The 22,171-nt window shown below is 54.3% G+C and overlaps 1 long non-coding RNA gene across 1 annotated transcript in view; it reads left to right on the forward strand.

Moving 5' to 3' along the window:
* LOC146870964 (uncharacterized) overlaps positions 1 to 22,171 on the forward strand; it is a 370,126-nt gene that overhangs the window by 24,042 nt on the left and 323,913 nt on the right. The window contains exon 4 of the long non-coding RNA XR_014959485.1: positions 601 to 842. This is a non-coding gene — a long non-coding RNA (uncharacterized LOC146870964). The remainder of the gene's footprint in view (positions 1 to 600; positions 843 to 22,171) is intronic.

The raw sequence follows: 22,171 nt of genomic DNA on the forward strand, positions 1-22,171 counted from the left end.
GCACGGCGAACAAAGTCTATTCTGCTTTTCCTGCAGCTTCGTGTCGAAATAACCCTTCTGCCTCTATTTGCAAAGCTGGTGTTAGGACTGGCCGAGTACACTAATCCCTGTCTGGTTTTTCTAATCCCCGTCTCAACTATCTGTTGGTTCACACTATTCTTTTCTGACTTTATCTTATCGTCTGGCCTTCACTGTCCTCTGCTAGCATTCTCTCGTTTCACAACTGTCCTCCAACACACACAAACGTATCTCGCCACCTGCAAGTTAGTTACGAATCCGTTAATGAATTAGTTTGAGGGATGGGTGACAAACATAGTTGGAGGAGAGGTTTCTTCGAGTCATCTGACACTTTGTTTTCAAACCTTTCCTATTGGTTCTGTCCAGTTTTTCAACTTTTCTTATTGGCTCTTTCTTGTATATTCTGGGTGTGTATTTGGTTAATGTATATGTTACCTATATGGTATAAAAGATTGTGTGCCACGGAGTGAAGTGGCAGTCTCCTAAGAACCTACCTTGTGCACTTCTGGGATAACTGTACTAGCTTCAGCTAATAAATCTGATCTTCTAACGCCTAACAGAGTGTCCCGTGTCTCTGTGTAGCTGAGCAGGAGAACCCAGGAGATTAAGGAGTACCCTGCGCCGCCAGGCCCAAAAGATTCTGGTTCTTCAACTGGCGCCCAACGTTGGGCGGCTTCAGTGGTACCGGTTCTGCCTGAAGGTCGTGAGGAACCCCGCAAGAAAATTCCGGAGGATTCGCGAGCCACGTTACTCTTTCCTGACGGCTATTGACGACTGCTGCCCTGACTGCCGCCCTGCCTTGGCCCTTCCTTTGGTGATGTATGGTAAGGCGTGACGATAGACGGGCCTCTGTTGGCGTGAGAAGACGTCCTTAGTTAAGTATTTGGTGGGTCGCTCCCACAATTTTGTTTTCTTAGTTACTTTGATCTTCTGGTTTCTTAGATTCAACTATTGCAATAGCCGAAGCCGAGGGGTAAGTGCATTTGTGCTGCGTAAACTGAGTTTTACCCCCTTGAAGTTTGTGAACAGTCCAGTGATATCACGAGATGCCTGGTCTGACTAAGTTTGGAAAATGTTGTTGCTTTGGTTGTAATAGGGATTCCCGGCTTGAGGACTCTTGTCCGGTTCCTTCGGTTGGAACGCCCACGTATGAGCTCTATTCAAAACATGGTATTGGCCCCATTGCCTTTAACGAGGCGTGGACCCGATACACAAAGAAAGATGGTGTTCTAAAATGGCCAGAAAATGGTAGTTTTGATCCTGATGTGTTAGACAATTTAGAAGCAGTCTTGTTCAAAAGAAAAGCCCGGCCGGCAATGTTTGACTCTTTCCGCCTTTGGCGTAAAGAAGCCAAACAGAAAGAAATTAAGCAAGCAAAACGAGATAGAAGAGCACAGGGTATGACAATTATACAGGCTGCCCAACAATTTAAATACGATGAAATTGTTAATGCGACAGAAATCTCAGAGAGACAGCATCGTATGGCAATAGATAAATGCTATCCGGTGTTGCCAGTTTCCCCTTCCGAAAACAAGAAAGATTTAGAAGAAGATCCCCTAATGTCTCACTTATTGAGATTGCCTCCGCCCTATGCACAAAGTGCCAATGCACCCCAATTGCCTGTTCAGCCGCCAGCGGTACCTCCGCCTGTTCCGGCCCTTACGCATTTACCTCCTCCAGCATTCCCGCCTCTGCCAGTTTTACCATTAACTTCGACTTCTTTACCCTCATCTCCTGATCTTCGATCTCCTTTGCCTTCTGCTCCATCTGCAATTATCGGTTCTCCTCCTGTGAGTTCGCCTAATACTTTGTCTCCAATTCTCATGTCCAATTCTCCGTCCATGCGCAAGCGACTTACGGACACTGTCACTGGTATTCTATCTCCTTTCTTTGAAGCTTTAAATGTGTCTCCGGCTTTTGCTCGAAGACAGACTCGTAATCAGTTCCCAGATTCGGAAGAACGAGAGAGGTTGGAATCTCTTGCACATAGGTGGATCAAAAAGGGTCCCCAAAACAGTATATTTGATATCATGCCTACCTTCTCACAATGGAATGCACCCACGCAAAGATATGTTTTCGATGTAATGTGTGATACTCTCATTAAAGAATGGGAGGATGCGAATTTAAATTCGGTTCCACAGGGCTGGTTAGATGTTCAGGTTGACTTTGATAAAGGACTTATTGTGGGTTCCAAAGTTGAAAATGCTATAAGGACACTTATTTCCTTTAGAAACGTATTATCCTCTCAGACTTTCCTTGATTCTGATCCGTCGGTTAAACTGACACTGAAAAATTATCCCATGAGAGAGGTTCCTCCAGTATGGAAGGAAGAGGTTGCAGCAGTAGGTGCTAATCCAGCTATTCCTGCTCATTTTCAGCGTATATGGGTACATGTCCCCTGGAAGAGATCTGAAGTTTTGGCCCTAAAACAGACTCTACCGGATCCTCGTAAAAACCCTGCGGGTTATTATAAAGAATTATCACAGACGTTGACGCTTGCATCATGAATTTAGCTGATATCGATATGTTGATGGGAAATGTAGTCCCACAGACAATATGGGCTAAGATTCGCAAGGAGAATCACGCACAGGAATTAGGTGCTAATTGGGATGTTATAATTGCCACAGATAGAGACCAAGTGGGTGGTGCAAAGCCTGATGCTTTGATTTCAGAACTCCCTGGTAGGATTATTACATTAATGAAAACGATGATGCCTGCATTGAGAGTTAATTGGGATAAATTAGCGGCATGCAAACAAAAGAAAGATGAAAGTGTCTCTGATTTCTTCACTCGTTTCAAAGAGACATTTATTGATCACAGTGGTCATGATATGGCCACGGAGGGTGCACAGCGATTATTCGTGGACAAATTCGTATTTAATTTGCTTCCCGAGCGGTCACACAAATTGAAAGATTCTGAAAGTTCATGGGCTGTTTGTTCTTCTGCCCAGATATTGGCTACTGCACAATATTATGAAAACAGAGATAAAGAGGAAAAAGAAAAGCAAGAGAAAAAGACGAAATAATTAAAAACTAAGGTTCTTTTGCAACAAGCTTATCCTCCTTGTCATGCTCAGCCTCAGTTTCGACAGCCTCCGCAGTTTCAGAGGTTATATCAAAAACCTGAGCCATACAATCCGCGACCTTTGTTAGGACCTAATCAATGTGCCTATTTTAGAGAAGAAGGTCATTTTAAAAATAGTTGTCCGGTTTTATTACAGCACAATGGAGCATTGTCTGCTCCACGAGGTCGTGCTAGCCTCCAATCAGCAAACAGAGGTAGAGGTCGAGGTGTGTTGACTCAAGAACAGCGTGCCTTTCCTCCTAATTCCGTGAATTACTTTGATCAGCAAAATGTTAGGTCTACTCGATACTACAATGAAGAACATTATATTGAAAACGGAAATGAAAGTCTTCATGCTAACTAGGACAGCCATGGACAAAGCAAGGGAGTTGTATCGATTCCAGTAGATCAGAATGGACCTTATGTTAACGTCACTACAATGGGTGTTTTAGAGCCATTTCTTCTAGATACTGGGGCGATGAGAAGTTCATTCATTCATTCTAAACTCCCTGGGGCACCTTTGTCTGGCTTAACGAACGTATCTGTAGGATTTTCTGGCGCCCCTGTTCGTAATCCGGTTTCTTGCCCTCTGCCCATCTCAATTGGCCCTTATGATTTGGAAACTCCACTTCTGTTGACGAATGGTTGCGGTGAGAATCTGTTGGGTTTGGACCTTTTGAAAAGAATGCATGCTACGATATATTGTTCTCCTTCTGGTGTACATCTTACTTTAGGACAGAAACTGATTTCTCCAATGTATTTGTCCAAAGATCAGTTTCCACCTGAATTGCTTTCTCTTCCGGCAACGCTTAGGGCCACGGGACCGAACGATGTGGGCTGTCTTGAGAATCCACCTTATGTTGTCACTCTCAAACCTAATGTTGAATTGCCTCGTATTCCGCAGTATAGAATTTCCACTGAAGGTGAAAAAGCGCTTTTGGAAATCATTCATGATTTGATTCAGAAGGATGTGGTTGAGGAAACGAGAGGAAACATATGCAATAGTTCTATTCTTCCTGTTCTTAAACGCACTGATCCATCTCAGCCTCCTGTATATCGTTTCGTAATTGATCTTCAGGAGGTAAACAAAATTGTTGTACCACAATTTCCTGTCGTCCCAGATATCACTGCTCTGTTGACAATGATACCTTCCACAGCGACTTGGTTTTCTGTTATCGATCTAAAGAATGCCTTCTTTAGTATTCCCATTGCAGAAGAGAGTAGGGACATTTTTGGCTTCTCTCTTGGAGGCCGAAGCTTCCAGTTCAATGGCGCACCTCAGGGCTATTGTGAAAGTCCTTCCATTTACAGCCAAACTTTAAAATGTCATCTTGATACTTTTTATTTGCCATCTGGTGCTGCTCTTATACAATACATGGATGACTTGTTGATCACTGCTGATTCAGAAGATATTTGCAAAAATGTCACTGTTGCATTGTTACGCCACTTGTTTAATCTGAATCATAAGGTTTCACCTTCCAAATTACAATATGTCCGTCGAGAGGTTACCTACTTGGGTCATATCCTATCAAAGGAGGGACAACGATTAACCCCAGAACGAATTCAGACGAGTACGCAAATGTCTGTGCCATCCACACAGAGGGAAGTTTGTGCCTTTCTGGGTATTACCTCTTACTGTAGGCAGTGGATCCCTAACTTCTCTCTGTTGGCCAAGCCTTTGCTGGCACTTACTTTGAAAGATACGCCTCAGCCCCTTCCTTGGACTGACGAGTGTCAGAGGAGTTTCACTGACTTACGTACTGTTCTGTGTTCTGCTCCTGTACTAGGCACCCCTGATTACAGTAAGCCTTTTACACTCTATGTTCATGAGAGAGAGGGTTGTGCGTTGTCAGTTCTAACACAGCAATTTGGAGACAAACAGCGGCCATGTGCCTATTTTTCGGCTACGTTAGATCCCGTAGCTAAAGCATTGCCTAGTTGTCTCAAAGCGACAGCAGCAGCAGCAATTTCTATTCGACAGTCTGCTGGAGTGGTGTTGGATAACACTCTCATTGTCATGGTACCACATGCAGTGGATACTTTACTAAACAGAATGAAAACGCAGCATCTTACGAGTGCTCGTCTAACCGGATACGAGCTGACGCTTTTGGCTAGTCACGTACACATCAAACGATGTAATACCCTAAATCCGGCTACTCTGTTGCCCCTTCCAGATGAGAAAAGTGTTGAGGAGCAACATGATTGTTTCTTCCGTACCGAGGAAGAGACAAAAGGAAGAATTGACTTAAGAGATACGCCGCTAGAGAATCCAGATGGAACTCTATGGGTAGATGGTTCTTGTTTTAAAATGCCTAATGGAGATACAGTTTCAGCCTATGCTGTAACTACTTTACATACAGTTGTGGAAACAGCACGCATCAGACACAATTCAGCTCAAGCAGCAGAACTGATAGCTTTAACGAGAGCATGTGTATTGTCAAAAGGGAACGTATACACCGACAGTCAATACGCCTTTGGTGTAGCGTTCAATTTTGGGCGTCTTTGGAAGGAGAGGTGATTCCTCACTTCACATGGCACTAAAATACAACATGGTCAGCTAGTGACTGATCTTCTTGAGTCCCTTGCCTTACCCACCCAAATAGCGATTGTGAAGTGTAGTGCGCACAAAAAGATTACAGATGATGTTGGCCGAGGAAATGCATTTGCAGATGAAGTAGCGAAAAAGACAGCGAGAGACGCTACAAATAAAATGTATGTGGCGGGTCCTGCGAATTGGGTCAGAGAGAGGGGAATGTATGAGAATACAGTAGAAAGTGTAAAATCGATTCAGGAAGAGGCTACAAAAAAGGAATTAAGTAGGTGGAAAGAAAGTACGGGAATGTTAGATGAGATGGGTTGTTGGGTGGAATTATCTGAACACCAACGTTGGCTGTTACCAGATGCCTATGTACTCCCAGTGGTTACTATGGCGCATGGTCCAGCCCACTTAAGTGCAAAAGGCATATGCAAACTTCTGGCTCCAGTGTGGCAAAATGAAGGAATCCCAAAGTGTGCCGACAATGTAGTGAAACATTGTATTGTTTGTTTAATGTACAATCCGGGAAAGGGAACCCCAACTCCAGCGGGTCACTTTGCTCCTCCGACATATCCATTTGAAGTGTTGCAGATCGATTACATACACATGGAACGATGCAACAATCTCAAATACGTTCTGGTGGTAGTATGCGCCTTTTCAGGATGGATAGAAGCATACCCTCTAAAAGACAACACAGCCTTATCCGCAGCTAAAATTTTACTGAAAGAATTTTGCATGATCTTACGACTAAATTGCGTGTTCTCCATCAACAGGTTCAGAGTACTTTACCTTCCACAGATCCAGGTCATTCCATTCGGCCAGGTGACTGGGTCTGCACCAAGAATTTCCAAAGGACGAGAAATCTGGAGTCCAGGTGGAAGGAGCCTCGTTTGGTGCTTTTGACCACGAGAACAGCAGTCAAAGTCGAAAGAAAGAAAAATTGGATTCACGGCGTGCATTGTAAGAAAGAAGCAGTGAAAAGATAGGTAGTGCAGACTTTTGTCCCCGTTGTAACCCGTCATGCCTATCTTCTCCCCACTGATTGGTAGTTGGTTCTGTCCGGACCGCTTATTAGAGATGAACCATCCGGCTCCACTGGAAGGCACCCCTAATAAGGACATGTTTACTAAATATGGACTAGTCGCTGTAGCTTATAGCAAACTATGGCATAAATATACAAAGAAGGACTCCGAAAGTCAGTGGCCACTGATGGGATCCTTTGATGACCATAAAATAGAAACGCTAGAAATAGCTCTACGTAGCAATAAAACGACGCCCACTATGCTCGACAGTATCGGCATGTGGCCCAAAGAAACAACGCAACGGAAAAAGAGAGAAGAAGTAAAGGCAGAAAAAGAACTACGAAAGGCAGCTCACCTTGTCGCTAGAAAGTTAGAGGAAGAAATAAAGGAGAGAAAGGAAGCTAAACAAAAACAAGAATCTGAAACGTCAGGCCAGTGCCCTGTTAGGACCCCCTCTACGCTCTACCCTGAGTTGCCTTCCAAGCCACGGGCGAACAATGAATTGCTATTAGGTCCTCCGATCATCTACATGCCCCCTCCATACGCTCCCTCCCAACCTATAGTGCAGCACCCACAACCCCCGAACGCAAGCGAAAGCAGTACCAGGGCCTCGGTCCTCACGGCCTCCGCGCCAGCCGAGCCTTTTGTACTGAACACAACGTTAGCAATAACGTTAGATGACCCTGAGACGAGAAAGAAAGATTCCGCCAGAATGAATCGGCTAACAAAGGGTGAACGAGCCGGAATCGATAAGGTAGTGAGAACACTAGTAGAACGGAAGGAAAGTGAGGAATATGTGACCGATATGTATAACTCGTATGCCGACAACCACAGACGACACTTTGTCGTACGACTTTGTTATCACACTCTGAATGCCTATCAGGATAGGTACCAGGATAGAGGTCCCGAAGGCTTAGCAACCTTGTATAGAAAGGTTGATATTGGGGAAGAGGGAGAGGGCGATGTGACGGACCTCTTCACACGTACACTCGAAGTCTTCCGACATCTTCAAGAACACAGGCGGACGACCAAGACAGAAACCCCCATAGCGACTGAACCCCAGGCAGGAAAAGCTGATACCATGATGCCCATCAAGGAAGCCGCTCCTTACTGGGTCCCCCCACGAGGTCAGGGAACACACGATGACATCAACCACCAAGATGCAAAGGGAAGGGTTGTATATAACTGGGTCTATCAGCCATGGGACCGACAAGACATCCTGACCTTTAGAAAAACCCTACCCGACTTAAGAAAGAACCCGACTGCCTTTTACACAGAACTAGGTACTGCCTTAGGTTCAACTATAATGACCTTGGCGGATATCGATTTGTTCTTCGGGTTATGTCTGCCGGCTGATGTGTGGAAGCAAATCCGGAAAGTCGACCACGCTGAGCCGTTCGGATATACCTGGGTACAACTCGATACCATAGACAAGCAGCGAGAACCTGGACAGAAACCTCTAAAGGCCATATTGGAACTCCCAGACAAGATTGTTCAGAAATTAAAGACCCTAATCCCAGAAAGGAAGGTAGACTGGTCGATAGTGACGGCTTGCCGCCAGAAACCCCAGGAGGATGTATCCGAATACTTCTCTCGATTCGAGATAGTGTTTTCCGATTATAGTGGCCAGGACATGACCACTGCAACCGGACATCACCTCTTTGTCCAGAATTATGTGAAGGGTCTGTCACAGGAAGTCTCCCAGAAGTTACAGACCAGCGAGTGTAGTTGGGCAGCCTCCAAACCCGCGGCTATCCTCCAGATGGCCCAGTACTACGAACACCAAAAGAATGAGAACGATAGGGCGTCCGAAAGAAAGAAAAAGGAGCTGAAGGAAAGGGTAATGATCGCACAGTTGCAAGGGGTGACCATAGGAAGGGAACCTCCCAAGGGAAACTACCAACCGACTGCTCCTAGAAAACTACCCCCTAGAGACCATGCACCCACACCCTACGCTGGACGCAGGGACTTAGACGAGAATCAGTGTGCGTTCTGTAAAGGGTTCGGACACTGGAAATCCCAGTGCCCGGTCCTTCTGGATATGAACAAGAATAGGGACACAAGAGACATAACAAACAGCCCCAGAAATAGAGGACAGGGACGAGGGTACACGAACGACACCACCAACGACAGGCCAGACAGACCAAATACCTTCGACCGCCCCCGACAGAACCAGTGCCAGCAGTCCGACTACGAAAACACCCATGACTTTGCATAGGACCGCCAGGGGCAAGGGAGGGATCCAGTCGAACTCCGTGTTGACCAGCAAGGTCCTTACGTCACTGCTAAGGTCCTGGGCACAAAGTCTCCATTTTTGGTAGATACTGGGGCGACACGTAGTGCGCTATCTAAGCGGCTGATCCCAAGGGCACCCTTGTCTGGCTCACATGTAACCTCAATAGGCTTTGATGGAACACCCTCCACTAATCCCTTGTCCGCACCAATCTCCTTTGACTTGGAAAATAACACCACTGACACGACATTCCTGCTCTCCTCCAACACCCCCGACGCCATTATGGGTCTTGATTTACTAAAACATTTCCGGGCTACCATCAGATGTTCCCCAGACGGAGTTCGAGTCATACTGCACGATAACCCAGATCTGTTCAGGCCTTGTCTCGCACGACGTATGTTCTCCATAACCGATGCTGACCTGTCCCTACTTGACACATTACCCACACATCTATGGGCTAAAACCGACTCAGACGTAGGACGCATGGTGATCGACCCTGTACACATAACTGTCCGACCGTACGCAGTGCTCCCAAAGCTTCCACAGTATCGGATATCGCCCGAAGGCGAGAAGGCGTTGGTGGAAATCATCCAGTCCCTAGTCGATGCAGGAGTGGTAGAAGAAGTAGTTAGTAATGTTTGCAACAGCCCTATCCTACCCATTGTTAAGAAGCAAGGCGAGGGAGATGAGAAAGCATACCGCTTCATTGTCGACTTACGAGAGGTTAACAAAGTAGTCATACCTCAGTACCCCGTAGTCTCAGATATCATCACCATCCTCACCCTGATTCCATCCACTGCCACTACCTTTACCGTTATTGATCTCAAGAACGCATTCTTTTCCATCCCCATCCACCCAGACAGCCGCTACCTTTTCGGCTTCACCTTAAAAGCCCATTCGTACAGGTTTTGTAGGGCACCACAGGGCTACACTGAGAGTCCCAGCATATATAGCCAAGCCCTCAAGAGACAACTGGATGCAGTTCAACTACCGGACGGAGTGGTGTTAATACAGTACGTCGATGATATTCTTTTGGCGGCTGACACCACTCCGCTTGCAGTCACAGCCACCATCCACCTCCTCCACTTCCTCGCGGAGAACGGTCACAAGGTCTCCAGGAAGAAGTTGCAATTCCGCCAACCCCAAGTGACATACCTAGGCCACCTCCTATCCAAAGATGGGAGGAAGCTTACACCTGACCGATTTCAGACCATCCTAGAAACCCCTGTTCCCAAAACTCAGAAGCAAGTGCAGTCTCTGGTAAGCCTCACCTCCTTCTGTCGACAGTGGTTGCCAAACTTCAGTCTTATTGTAAAACCTCTGCTTTCCCTGTTGGCTAAAGATGTCCCCTTCCCCCTCCCCTGGACACCCGAATGCCAATCCTCCTTCAAAGAATTACGAGATGCCCTTTGCTCAGCACCACTCCTAGGAACCCCAGACTACACTAAACCTTTCTCCCTCTTCACCCACGAAAGGGAGGGATGCGCGTTGTCTGTTCTAACCCAGTCCATAGGTCCCAAGCAAGCCCTTGTGCCTACTTCTCTGCCACTCTTGACCCTGTAGCCAGAGCTTTGCCCGCCTGCCTTCGAGCGGTAGCCGCCGCTGCTGTCTCTATCCGACAAAGTGAGGGGATCGTGCTTTCAAACCCCCTCACCGTGCTGGTACCCCATGCAGTTGACACCCTCCTGAACCAGACTAAGACTCAACACCTGACTAGCGCATGACTGACTGGTTATGAACTGACTCTGCTTGCACCCCACATCACGTTGAAACGATGCACCACTCTGAACCCAGCCACTCTGCTACCTCTCCCTGACAATGACCCCAATGCGTCCCTTATACATGACTGTGTGACCCTCACCGACGAACAGACCAAGAGTAGGGTTGACCTCTGAGATACTGCCTTCCCAGATCCTGACGGAGAGCTGTGGGTAGATGGCTCATGCATCAAGCTCCCCGACGGCACCACTTCAGCCGCCTATGCAGTCACCACGGCCCGAACAGTTGTTGAGACAGCCCGCATCACACAGCGATCCGCACAGGCGGCTGAACTGATTGCTCTCACACGAGCATGCATCCTAGCAGCGGGGACAACCGCAAACATTTACACCGACAGCCAGTACGCCTTCGGGGTGGTTCACCACTTTGGGCTCCTATGGAAGGAGAGAGGATTCCTGACTTTCCATGGCACACCCATCCTACATGGAGATCTAGTCTCCGCTCTGACCGAAGCAGTCCTCCTCCCCACACGGCTAGCTGTGATCAACTGCCAGGCACACAAAAAGGTGACGGACATTATAGGACAGGGAAATGCGCTGGCTGACATCACTGCCCGAACCACAGCCGAGAATAGGTCAACGACACGCATGTACGTGACCAGGTCACAAACTGAAAAATGGAAGGATGCTAGGGAAACCATTAGAGACATACAATTGGCCAGCTCACCACATGAATTGACTGAATGGGCACGGGTGGGATTGAAAGACGATGAAGGCTGCTGGCGAACTAGAGACACGAACAAATGGTTGCTACCTGACTCATACCTGATTCCCATGCTGACCATGACACACTCCCCCGCACACATAGGGTCTGCCCCCATGATTGAACTCATCTCCAAAGTCTGGCACAACAACAAAATCTCAGACTCAGCTAAACGCCTAGTCCAACAATGTCTGATATGCCTCCAACACAACCCTGGTAAAGGAACTGCTGTACCCCGGGGAGGGTTTGGGGTTCCTAGTCACCCCTTTGAGGTCCTACAGATGGACTACATTCAGTTAGAAAGGTGCCAAACCCTGAAGTACGTGCTTGTCGTTGTGTGCGCCTTCAGCAAATGGGTGGAAGCCTACCCAACCCGCGACAACACTGCTATGACTACCGCAAAAGTACTACTGAAAGAATTCTTCCCCCGTTACGGCCTTTGTCGAATTTTGTGGAGCGACAACGGCCCCCACTTCGTAGCTGAAGTTATCCAACTCATCTTAAAAGGGTTGGGTGTAAAACAGAAGTTTCATGCGGTCTTCAACCCCCAATCTGCAGGCTTGGTTGAGCGACATAATGCCACATTGAAACTCAAACTAGCCAAAATAGTTGCCACCACAGGACTGAAATGGCCAGACGCCCTCCCACTAGCATTGCTATCAATGCGTTCCACTCCTACCAAACACCACTTAACCCCCTACGAGGTCGTCTTCGGGGGACCCATGAACCTTTGGACTGCACCAAAACCAGCATCCATTCACGACGTCCCGGACGTCCTCATGTCTGACTATCTGTACACTCTAACTAAAACGTTGTCTGTTATCCATCAGCAGGTGCTGCAAGCCATTCCCGATGCTTCCAGGGGCCCCGGACACGACATCCAACCCGGTGACTTTGTCCTAGTGCACAACTTCCAGCGCACCAAGAGTCTGGAGCCCCGGTGGACGGGCCCTCTGCAAGTCCTGATCACCACCCGAACAGCTCTTCGAGTGGAGGGGAAACGTAATTGGCTGCATGCACACCACTGCAAGAAGGTATCATCGACCCTGACGACCACCGACAACATCACCGCCCAAGAGGAACTTCTGGACAAAGACCGACCATCCCTAAGCTGCTACCCGAATACAGAGACACTTGAATTGACTGAATGTCCCGATCCCACTGTGCCATCCAAAGAAGGGTATAACCTACGACGAAAGGAGGGAACTTCGGCTAAGCAGACCACGAACTAAGTTGAAATCTCAGAGCGGTAGCCTAGTCACCTCAAAGGCCTCCAGGAGAGAAACTAAACAAAGTCTGTGGTTCTGCCCGCTACCGAGTCCCTTGAAGGTGATGGAAGCGCCCGACATGAAGATGATGGAAGCAACCGGACGTCCGAAGATCCACTACAAAAACCCAAAGACTGACAAAGTGCACAGCTCAAAGACTATTGCACTTTTTATTACCCTTCTCCTTTGCCTCCTTCTCATGGTCACTTTCTGGATCATGGAAGAAAACGCACCCGCTCATAAGACATTGCTGACCACTGCTCAACCCACCACCATGAAAGAACACCATCTGATTTCACTTTCACCCCAACTCCGAGAAAGACGTAAGGAGTTCTGGAATAACTCTTTTGTGCAACTGCTCCACCAACACAATCTTGCCGCCAATGCAACTAACTGCTGGATCTGTGGATTGCTACCACATGTCACTGGACATTCTATCCCTTTCATCCCTTCGCCCTTCTCTGTCCATGTCTCCTGCCTCGCTTGGCTAATCCTCCTGCAAGAAAGTTACAAGGACCATGCCACTTCCGGCAAAACTGTGTCGCACTTCTATCATGGGTTCTGGCTGAACCAAACTGGAAAAACCTCTGCCCCCTTTTGTCCTCTGAGATCAAACACCTCTTTCCATATGGACATCCCTGCCAAGGAGCGAGTTGAAATGCAGGTGTTCAACAACCCAGCCAGACTCACCTTCTCTTACCTCCGGAAACGAACGGCCGCCACCCTAACAGTGGCCCTATCCGTCGTCAACATCACAGGTCTGGTGTGCCTCGAAGGCCTAGGAACACAGCCGGTAGGCCACAGTTCCTGTCTCATCACCCGAACATTGGACTCAGTTGACCCACCCTCCTTTGTTACCTCCCCAAATATGTACTTCGTCTGTGGTACTAAGGCCTACACCTGGCTTCCGAAAGGTTGGGGAGGCACCTAATACATCGCTTTTATCCTTCCTCCAACATATGTGGCTCCAGCAAACCATCACCGGCAGAAACGTGCAAAGGACATTGTACAAGCCGACTCCACTGGAGCACAGTTCATGGATGCAGTAAAGGGACTTGTTCCACTGTGGGGTCCAATGGCAAACAGCCGTGCCATCCAGCACCTAACCCAGGCAGTCGAAACCACAATGAACATTACAGCCGGCATCCTCACCAACAACACCGCTGAGCTTCAGGCCGTCCGCCTGGTAGCTCTTCAGAACCGCCTCGTTCTAGACGTGGTTCTGGCTGATCGTGGAGGAGCATGCCGCATCATTGGGTCCAGCTGTTGTACCTACGTACCGGATAACTCACCCTCGGTCTACAAGGCGATTGAACACCTCCACAGACTTTCTGCAGAGGTTCATCAGGAGCAAGAAGGATGGTCGCTTGGGAGTTGGTTTTTGGGACACTATTAAAAGTTGGGGGTGGAGGTTGTTTACATTTATCATGATACCAATTGTGATACTGTGTGGGTGCTGTCTGGGGATTCAGTGCTTGCCACCTTTATGTTCACTTTTCACGAACTACATCTGCCCTAAGACTCTGAACTTTGAAGCAGAACGAATGAAAGCCCTGTACGAAGTAGAAGTACATGGTATTATGGGGATAGATCCGAACTAAACAAGCTGGCGAGATATGTTAAAAGGGAGGACTGTGGAAATTTAGTTCGTATCTGAACATTATCTGCGCCATCTTGTCTCTCCCCAAGCGCCACACGCAGAAAATGCGCGACGGCCATTTTAGGCACCATGGTCTCATTGCCGATCGCCAGCGCATCCCTCAGGTGCTGCAAACATCCCCCGCGCGCCGGCCACCCCCCCCGCTCTCTTATACATGGGCCATAAACCCTCTCCTTCTGCGCGACCCTGCCATGGAACCACATCCCGTGCCTGACCAACACCTCCTTTTCATCCCATACATGGTCATACATCCTTTTGATAACCCCCTTCCTCTGCGCCCGATTTTCCGAACCGATCCCAGGCCATCACCTAGCCCTGCGGATGCAGTTTATTGCCCCTACTGTAAGGGAAACACCTCACATCAAAGGGATTACAGTAGATCAAGGCCCCCACCCCCTGAAGACCCGACCAGTCGCACACACCCACGGGAATTGGCGGAATGTCCAGCTGTGTGATAGCCATCTCCTACTGTGGGTGGGGTGGGGACTTCCACTGTAGTTATGTGTGGGAGCGGATCCGAGCCGGGGATTCCGAGGATGTTCTTTCATGTATCAAAGCAATCTCAAGAATGTGCCATGTACAATAAACCGGTAATAAAGTCAAAAATGTGTGTATAAGAGACCAGGTCTCAGAGATGCAGAGAGAGCACCTCAAGACGATACCTTGCTGTCCGATCTGATGTGTTCTGCTCCGACGGAATAAAACTTTGTTTCCTGCCTTCCAGTCTCCGGCGCCTGCCTCTTTTGTTGGTTAATCATCGAATGGTATAAGAGGCGATTACCGCCGGGCAATACTTGAAAGGTTATCGACTGAAACTGCCGCTACCATTTAACACCGGCGGGCGGGCCCCGGGTCTGCCTTCCCCTGTTTCAGAATCGCTGGACCTCACGGAGGTCTGACTGACCCTCTCCCTAGTAATCCGGAGGAAAATTACCCCCCTTTCTTGTAATCCATGCGCACGAGGTGACAGAGGGGACCCAAGGCACGAATGTACCCGACCTCCTGGAGCCCTCGCTGGGATCCGGGAAGTAAATGGACCCTCATCGAGACTTCCAGGCAAGCCCGGCCATCTGGTCACCCCATTGGAAAGCATTGCGCGCGAACAGATGGCCAAAGGGACATGCGTGACCAGATTGCCGAATGGACGTCCGTGACCAGATGGCCGAGGGGACAGGCGCGACCAGATGGCCGAGGGGAAAGGTGCGACCTGATGGCCGGGCTCGGAAGGGAAGCCATCTGGCCGCTCTTTGCCCCAACAAATGAGTGAGCGGGTGCCGGGGCATGGGGGACCGGAGGCCCAGGGCCCCAGCTGGGCCCCAGCCATGAAGGCTGCGCGGGGGACCCGATGGGCCCTCCGACCCGGGGCCCGCAGAAAACCTTGACAAGCAGGGGATGCCTGCACGGGACCGACATACCCCAGTCCCGGGCCCTTGGCAGAGCGGCAGGCCGGGAGACGGGGCCCAGGGCCACAGCACCCGGCACGGGGCCCAGCCGGGCCCCTGGACCCAGCGGGGCTCCCAGGACTACAGGCACAGGGGAAGGCCGCCCTCCCCGGGGCACCCAGGGGCCCGGCCGGAACTCTTGAACCCAGACGAGCGAGGGGAGGCTCCCCGGCCAGAACGGAACTCCGTCCCGAGCCTTTGGCAGTGCCGCAGGCCGGGTATGGGGCCCGGGCCAGAGACCCCGACCCGGGGCCCGACCGGGCCCCTGGACCCAGCTGGGGCTCCCAGTCCGCCCTCCCCAGGGCCCTCAGGGGCCTGGCTGGAGTTCCTGAAGCCAGCCGAGCGAGGGGAGGCTCCCCAGGCACAACGGAACCCCGTCCCGGGTCTCTGGCAGTGCCGCAGGCCCGGGGACGGGGCCAGGGGCCGGAGCCCCTGGACCCAGCCGGGGCTCCCAGGCCCAGAGGCGCATGGGAAGCCTCCCCGGGCACTCCGGACCCCGCCCCGGGCACCCTGTCACACGGCAGGACCCAGGACGGAGCCCGGGGTGGGGAGGCCGCCCTCCCCGGGGCCCTCAGGGGCCCGGCCGGAGCTCCTGAACCCACCCGAGCGAGGGGAGGCTCCCCGGCCACAAAGGAACCCCGTTGCAGGCCTTTGGGAGTACTGCAGGCCGGGTGACGGGGCCCAGGGCCAGAGCCCCCGACCCGGGGCCCAGCCGGGGATCCCAGGACCGCAGGCGCAGGGGAAGACTCCCCGGGCTATCCGGACCCCGTCCTGGGCACCCTGCCACGCGGCAGGACCCAGGACGGAGCCCGGGGTGGGGAGGCCGCCCTCCCTGGGGCCCTCAGGGGCCCGGCTGGAGCTCCTGAACCCAGCCGAGCGAGGGGAGGCTCCCGGGCACAACGGTACCCCATCCCAGGCCTTTGGCAGTGCCGCAGGCCGGGGAACGGGGTACGGGGCCGGAGCCCCCGACCCAGGGCCAGCCGGGCCCCTGGACCCAGCCGGGGATCCCAGGACTGCAGGCGCAGAGGAAGACTCCCCGGGCTCTCCGGGCCCCGTCCCAGGCACCCTACCACGCGGCAGGACCCAGGACGGAGCCCGGGGTGGGGAGGCCGCCCCCCCCCCCCGGGCCCTCAGGGGCCCGGCCGGAGCTCCTGAACCCAGCCGAGCGAGGGGCCACAACGGAACCCCATCCCGGGCCTTTGGGAGTGCCACAGGACGGGGCCCAGGGCATGAGCCCCCGACCCGGGGCCCGGCTGGGCCCCTGGACCCAGCCGGGGCTCCCAGGACCGCAGGGGCAGGGAAAGCCTCCCCGGGCCCTCTGGACCCCTTGTCCTGGGCACCCTGCCACGCAGCAGGCCCCGGGACAGAACCAGGGCTGGGGTGGCATCCGGGCCCATGCAGCTGCCGGCTGAGGACCGAGAGGGGTCCCAGAGTACCCTGTCCCTAGTAATCCGGAGGAAGGCTACCCCCCTTTCTTGAAACCCGCACGCTCCGAGTGACGGAGGGGACCCTAGGGGCGAACGCACCCGGCCTCCGGGAGCCCTGGTTGGCATACGGGAGGCAAATGGACCCTCATCGGGACTTCCATGCCGGCCCGGCCATCTGGCCCCCCTTATTGGAAAGCATTGCGCGCGACAATATGGCCGAAGGGAAAGGAGCGACCAGATGGCCGGCAACTGAAAGGACTCCCGTCTGCCCGCCCAGAGCCGAGCCATAGCGGTAGGGCTCCCGCCTGAACCAAGGGCTCAGGGAGCTCTAATTCCCGGGGAGGCTCGGGGACACCGGCTGGGCCTCAGGCAGGGGGAGGACCGACGGAGCTCTCGGGCCCGGGCGCCCAGGGGGAGGACTGCCCGGGACCCGTAGAGCCCGTCCCTGGCACTTTGCCATGCCGCGGGCCGGAGGAGGATTGCCCCGGACGCCTGGGAGGATGTTGCCCGGGCGTAGCCCATCTGGTCCCCCGCAAAGAACCGCCAGCCCCGGAGGGGTCTTCTGGCACACCCTGCCTCTACTAATCCGGAGGAAGGCTACCCCCCTTTCTTGTACCCCGCATGCTCCGAATGACGAAGGTGACCCTAGGTGCGGACGCGCCCGGCCTCCTGGAGCCCTGGCTGGGATCTGGGAGGCGAATGGACCCTCATCGGGACTTCCAGGCCGGCCCGGCCATCTGGTCGCCCCATTGGAAAGCATTGTGCGTGACCAGATGGCCGAGGGGAAAGGAGCGACCAGATGGCCGGCAACTGAAAGCACTCCCGTCTGCCCGCCCATAGCCGAGCCATAGCGGTAGGGCTCCTGCCTGAACCAAGGGCTCGGGGGGCTCTACTTCCCGGGGGGCTCGGGGACACCGGCTGGGCCTCAGGCATGGGGAGGACCAACGGAGCTCTCGAGCCCGGGGGGAGGACTGCCCGGGACCTGTGGAGCCCGTCCCTTGGCACTTTTCCATGCCGCGGGCCGGAGGAGGGAAGCCCCGGACGCCTGGGAGGATGTTGCCCGGGCGTAGCCCATCTGGTCCCCCGCAAAGAACCGCCAGCCCCGGAGGGGTCTTCCGGCATACCCTGCCCCAACTAATCTGGAGGAATGCTACCCCCCTTTCATGTAACCCGCGCGCTCCAAGTGACAGAGGGGACCCTAGGCACGGACACGCCCGGCCTCCTGGAGCCCTGGCTGGGATCCGGGAGGCAAATGGACCCCCACCGGGACTTCCAGGCCGGCCCGGCCATCTGGTCACCCCATTGGAAAGCATTGCGCGCGACCAGATGGCCGAGGGGAAAGGAGCGACCAGATGGCCGGCAACTGAAAGGACTCCTGTCTGCCCGCTCAGAGCCAAGCCATAGCGGTAGGGCTCCTGCCTGCCCACCCACGCATGGCTCTGGGGGCTCTGCTTCCCGGGGGGCTCGGTGACCCCGGCTGGGCCTCAGGCACTTCGAGGACCACCGGAGCGTGGACTGCCCGGGGCACTGTGGAGCCCGTCCCGGGCAATTTTCCACTCAGCGGGCCTGAGGAGGGATCCCCGGACGCCTGGGAGGATGTTGCCCGGGCATAGCCCATCTGGTCCCCGGCAAAGAACCACCAGCCCCGGAGGGGTGTTCCGGCATACCCTGCCCCTACTAATCTGGAGGAAGGCTACCCACCTTTCTTGTAACCCGTGCGCTCCGAGTGACGGATGGGACCCTAGGCGCGGATGCACCCGACCTCCTGGAGCCCTGACTGAGAGCCGGGAGTCAAATGAGCCCTCATCGGGACTTCCAGGCCGGCCCGTCCATCTGGTCGCCCCATTGGAAAGCATTGCGCGCGACCACATGGCCGAGGGGAGAGGTGCAACCAGATGGCCGGGACTGAAAGGACTCCCATCTGTCCAACCCCGAGCCTTCGCGCTAGGGTTCCCGCCTGCCCATGCAGGGCTCGGGGGCTGCAGGGCACAGGGCCTGCAGGGCTCCGTGGCTGCAGGGCTCCGGGGCTCCAGGGCTGCAGGGCTCCGGGGCTCCAGGGCTGCAGGGCTCCGGGGCTGCAGGGCTCCGGGCCTGCAGGGCTCCGGGCCTGCAGGGCTCCAGGGCTCCAGGGCTGGAGGGCTCCAGGGCTGCAGGGCTTCGGGGCTGCAGGGCTTGGGGGCTTGTAGACCCCACTCCGGGCCTCAGGCATGGGAGGCCCGGCGGAGCAACCGGGGCCCGGACGCCCAGTGGACCCATGGAGCCCGTCCCGGGCACTTTGCCTCGCCGCGGGCTGGAGGAGGGAGCACCCTAGTAATCCGGAGGAAGGCTACCCCCCTTTCTGGTAAACAGTGCGCACCGAGTGACGGAGGGGACCCCAGGCCCGGACACACATGACCTCCTGGAGCCCTGGCTGGGATCCGGGAGGCAAATGAGCCCTCATCGGGACTTCCAGGCCGGCCTGGCCATCTGGTCGCCCCATTGGAAAGCACTGCGCGCGACCAGATGGCCTAGGGGAGAGGTGCGACCAGATGGCCGGGACCGAAAGGACTCCCATCTGTACAACCCTGAGCCTTCATGCTAGGGTTCCTGCCTGCCCACTCAGGGCTAGGGGGCTGCAGGGCACAGGGCCTGCAGGGCTCGGGGGCTGCAGGGCTCGGGAGCTGTAGGGGTCCGGGCCTGCAGGGCTCCAGGGCTGCAGGGCTGCAGGGCTCTGGGGCTGCAGGGCTCCGGGGCTGCAGGGCTCGGGGGGGCGCGTAGACCCCTTGCTGGGCCTCAGGCATGGGAGGCCCGAAGGAGCTCCTGGGGCCCGGACGCCCGGGGGACCAATGGATACCATCCCGGGCACTTTGCCCCGCCGCGGGCTGGAGGAGGGTGCACCGGACGCCCCAGGGAAGTGTCGTCCGGGCTTAGCCCATCTGGTCCCCGCCTGAGAACCGCCATCCCCAGGAGGGGCGTCCCGACATACCCTGCCCCTAGTAATCCAGAGGAAGGCTACCCCCCTTTCTGGTAAACCGTGCGCACCGAGTGACAGAGGGGACCCTAGGACCGGACGCACCCAACCTCCTGGAGTCCTGCCTGGGATCGGGGAGGCGAATGAGCCCCCATCGGGACTTCCAGGGCAGCCCGGACATCTGGTCGCCCCATTGGAAAGCATTGCGTGCGACCAGATGGCCGAGGGAAAGGTGCGACCAGATGGCCGGGACCGAAAGGACTCCCAGCTGCCCACACCGAGCCATAGCGGTAGGGCTCCCACCTGCACTTGCAGGGCTCTGGGGCTCTGCACCAGGGACTCTTGTCCCGGGCAGATGGACACTTGGCAGGCCGCAGGACGTGGGCTCCCAGGCCCCAACCAAAAATCAGGACTGCGCGCGACCAGATGGCCTAGGGGAGAGGTGCGAACAGATGGCCGGGACTGAAAGGACTCCCATCTGTACAACCCTGAGCCTTCATGCTAGGGTTCCTGCCTGCCCACTCAGGGCTAGGGGGCTGCAGGGCACAGGGCCTGCAGGGCTCGGGGGCTGCAGGGGTCGGGAGCTGTAGGGGTCCGGGCCTGCAGGGCTCCAACGCAGCCAGGCCGGGAAGATCGGGGAGCCTGTCCAAGCACGAGGGACCCGAGTCCAGGGCACACGGTCCCTCAGGTTGTGCGCTCGTTTTTCACAATTTCTTTCAAAATTCCGCGAAGAGGCATTACGCAAATTCCGCCCAGCCCTAACCAAACTCCTACTAGACCACGTGGCCTGGTCCCTGCTTCTGATCCCAGCCAGGTCTGGGGAGCCTCCCTTGGCCTGATGGACCCCGTCACGGGCACCCGGACCCTCACCAGGCCACAGGAAGGGTGCTCCCGCACCACATGGTCGTATAGGGGTGGGCAGAAAACTCCGCTCCGCCAGCGTAGCCGATAAAGCCAGCCACCCCTGCTCACCGGCACAGTCCCTGCTTCTGAAAGCAGCCAGGCCGGGGAGAGCCTCCCCGGGCCACGGTGGACCCCTGTCTCCAGCGCCCGGACCCTCGGCTGGCTTGCAGGACGGGGGGCTCCCGCACACCGGGGCCTGCCGGATGGAGCACGAGCCCCGGGCCCGGTCCCAGCTTCTGAACCTTAGCCAGGCTGGGGAGAGCCTCCCTGGGCCGCAGTGGACACCCTTCCCCAGCGCCCGGACCCTCGGGTGTCTTGCAGGACGGGGGGCTCACGCACCCTAGGGCCCGCCGGACGGAGCATGAGCCCCGGGCCCGGTCCCAGCTTCCGAACCCTAGCCAGTCCGGGGACAGCCTCCCCGGGCACCGGTGGACACCCTTCCCCAGTGCCTGGACCCTCTGCTGTCTTGCAGGATGGGGGGATCCCGGGCCCTGGGACACATGGACGGAGCACAAGCAGTAGTGCAGTAGGGTAGTGCATTGGTGTTTGGGTAGTGTAGGGGTTGGTGCTGGGGTAGTGTTTAAGGGTATAGGGTAGTGCAGTGGTGTTTGGGTAGTGTAGGGAGTAATGCTGGGGGTAGTATTTTAGGGTTTAGGGTAGTGCAGAGATGTGCGGGTAGTGTAGGGGGTTGTGTTGGGATAGTGTTTAAGGGTTTAGGGTAGTGCAGTGGTGTTTGGTTATTGTAGGGGGTCGTGCTGAGGGTAGCGTTTTTGGGTTTAGGGTAATGCAGTTGTGTTTGGGTAGGGAAGGGGGTCGTGCTGGGGGTAGTGTTTTAGGGTTTAGGGTAGTGCAGTTGTGTTTGGGTAGTGTAGGGGGTACTGCTAGGTGTAGTGTTTTAGGGTTTAGGGTAGTGTTGTGGTGTTTGTGTAGAGTAGGGGGTCATGCTAGGGGTAGTGTTTTAGGGTTTAGGGAGGTGCAGTGGTGTTGGGTAGTGTAAGAGGTACAGCTGGGGGTAATGTGTTAGGGTTTAAGGTAGTGTAGTAGTGTTTGGGTAGTGTAGGGGTCTTGCTATGGGTAGTGTTTTAGGGTTTAGGGTAGTACAGTGGTGTTTGTGTAGTGTAGGGTGTCATGCTGGTGGTAGTGTTTTTGGGTATAGGGTAGTGCAGTG

Source organism: Triturus cristatus, chromosome 1_1 (assembly GCF_964204655.1).
Source record: "Triturus cristatus chromosome 1_1, aTriCri1.1, whole genome shotgun sequence".
NCBI lineage: Eukaryota > Metazoa > Chordata > Amphibia > Caudata > Salamandridae > Triturus > Triturus cristatus.